Consider the following 3,000-nt stretch of genomic DNA (forward strand, 5'->3'; position numbering starts at 1 on the left):
AGGATAAAAAGAAGAGAATATACTATAATTTTCAAAATATCAATGAATATTAATTCTAATTAGATGAGCGGGACTTGTAGCTTTTTGCTTCTGAACAGTTTTGGCATCTCATTTTTTTCCTTTGAAGTTTAGAATGATTGGCTTCTCTAGGAACTTAGAATTTCAGATAGTGTTATTGACTTTCCTAGTTAAGTATGTTGATTTTTGAACACAGCTACTGGGTGAACCTTTTCAGATTGTGACTCAGCTTTGCTAGAGTCCCCAGTTAGAGGTGTCCAGAGCTCTTAAGCACACTCTTTTTGCTTTGGATCACGACTTTAACCACTCAGTCTCAAGCTTTTCACTTGGACCTTCATAACACAAGCACATGGTTAGGGACAACTTGATTTAGCCGCTTAGGACTGGATTTGATTTCCTTAGGCCCTCCTATCCATTGATGCTCAAAGCCTTGGATCCTTTTTACCCTTGCCTTTTGGTTTTAAGGGCTATTGGCTTTTTCTGCTTGCTTTTTCTTTTTCTTTCTATTTTTTTGCCATTTTTTTTGCAAGCTTTTCTTTTTTTTCCACTGCTTTTTCTTGCTTTAAGAATCAATTTTATGATTTTTCAGATTATCAATAACATTTCTCTTTATTCAGCATTCTTTCAAGAGCCAACAATTTTAACATTCATAAACAACAAGATCAAAAAATATGCACTGTTCAAGCATTCATTCAGAAAACAAAAAGTATTGTCACCATATCAATATAATTAAATTAAATTCAAGGATAAATTCGAAATTCATGTACTTCTTGTTCTTTTGAATTAAAACATTTTTCATTTAAGAAAGGTGAAGGATTTATAGAATTTATTCATAGTTTTAAGACATAGTTACTACATCCTAATGATCATGAAGTAAAGACACAAAACATAGATAGACATGAAGGATAAAAACCGAAAAAGCAGAGAAAATAAGAACAAGGAATGAGTCCACCTTAGTGAGGGTGGCGCCCTCTTGAAGAACCAATGGTACTTTTTGAGCTCCTTTATGTCTCTTCCTTGCTTCTGTTGCATGATCCCTAGTGATTTTGGTGTTCCTACCCTTAGTTGCTTCTAATAATTATGTGGAGGAACATGTATCCCCTGAGGTATCTCAGGGATTTCTTGATGAGGGAATTTCTCATGCTCTCTTGATGTGCAGTCAAATGCTCTTCTACTGAGTTATGGACCCTTGAGATGAATATCTCCATCTCCCATGACTTGGAGGTGGAAGCTTTTTGTCTTCCCTTTTCTCTTTTTTTTTTGAGGTTTCTCTGAATTGTTGATTTTTAGTTTCTCTTGACTTCCTCTTCAGAGTCTTTTCAGGTTCAGGATCAATTTCAACAAGAGTGCCTTTTTCCTTGTTCCTGCTCATATAAAGTATGGACTATTATATATTGCTGGAAAGCTGTGGATGTCTACTTTCCAACGCCGTTGAGAGCGCGCCATTTGGAGTTCTGTAGCTCCAGAAAATCCATTTTGAGTGCAGGGAGGTCAGATTCCAGCAGCATCAGCAGTCCTTTGTCAGCCTCCTATCAGAGTTTTGCTCAAGTCCCTCAATTTCAACCAGAAATTACCTGAAATCACAGAAAAACACAGAAACTCATAGTAAAGTCCAGAAATGTGAATTTTACATAAAAACTAATGAAATCATCCCTAAAAGTAGCTTGAACTTACTAAAAACTACCTAAAAACAATGCCAAAAAGCGTATAAATTATCCGCTCATCACAAATGAAAGGTGGACTCGCTCCTTGTTCATCACTAAAAGAAAAAGCATGCATCCTATCTGTTTAAAGTAGTCTCTGCATCTTTAGTGGTTATTTTAATTAGTAATCGTTGCTTTATGTTTATCTTTCCTGAAATAAGTAAGCTAGTCTAAGTGTAAGCTAGTCTAAGTGTGTGCTTGTGTGTTTACTTTCACTTAACTAATGCATGCTTTGTCCCCCAAATCTTTTTCAATTCAATAAAAGAAATGTTTGAAACATGAAGTAAGATGGTTCATTGCTAGCTAGAAGTCAAATAATAGTAAGTGGAGGTATGTATGTGTGATTGTGTGGTAACTCACTGTTAGTGAATAAAAGGAATAGACTATTCTCTTTTAAGTAGAAAGTAGCTCACTGTCTATGAATCTTAAATAAATAAAAAGTCCTTGGCTGAAAAGAAAAGAAAAGTGGAATGAGAAAAGCCAAAAATGGCAGCAACAAGAACAAAAGAAAGAAGAAATAAAGCTAGACACCAATAGCTTGAACCTTAGAGTATATGTCTGTGGTGTCTTTGTACTAGGATCTGCTTGGATTATTAAGTTCTTTGGAGTGCATTAACACTCGATAACTTGGGTTAACTAACGAAGTGAGTAGTTACATATCTGCATAAAACCCCATGAGCTACCAATAATACTCTACTAACATGAGCATTCTCTTCCTTTTTCACTCTTTCTTCTCAATAATTCTCTTCTTTCTTGGGGACAAGCAAGTTTTAAGTTTGGTGTTGTGATGACAATTCATCTTAGCCTAGTTTTACTAGTCTTTTCCTTTGTTTTCATTTAGTTTTGTGCACTTTCTTAAGCTATAAGTAAGCCAATTGGGTTGAAATTCATGTTTCCTTTGATTCAATCAACCATGGATAAATTGATGCATTTTCATGAGTTTTTGCACCATAATTGCTCACATGACAAGAAGAAGAATAACTCTCATGATTATGGCATAGCTTTGATACAATTGTTGATTGATGATAGGTGAAATAAAGCTTTGGAAGAAGGTTGCAAGAATAGGCTTCAAAAAGGGATTCACATTTGAGCTAACGTTTGACTCAAACGTTAACTCAAACGTGAGAAGCAGATCAAGAAAGCCCAGGGAAGCCTCAACGTTTGCGCCAATGTTTGCCTTAAACGTTGAGGCAAACGTTGGATGAAAGAAAGCAAGGGAGGAAGGCAACGTTTGTGCCAACGTTTGCCTCAAACGTGAGGTCAAACGTTGGCGCCAAAA

Source organism: Arachis duranensis, chromosome 3, assembly GCF_000817695.3.
Source record: "Arachis duranensis cultivar V14167 chromosome 3, aradu.V14167.gnm2.J7QH, whole genome shotgun sequence".
Taxonomy (NCBI): Eukaryota; Viridiplantae; Streptophyta; class Magnoliopsida; order Fabales; family Fabaceae; genus Arachis; species Arachis duranensis.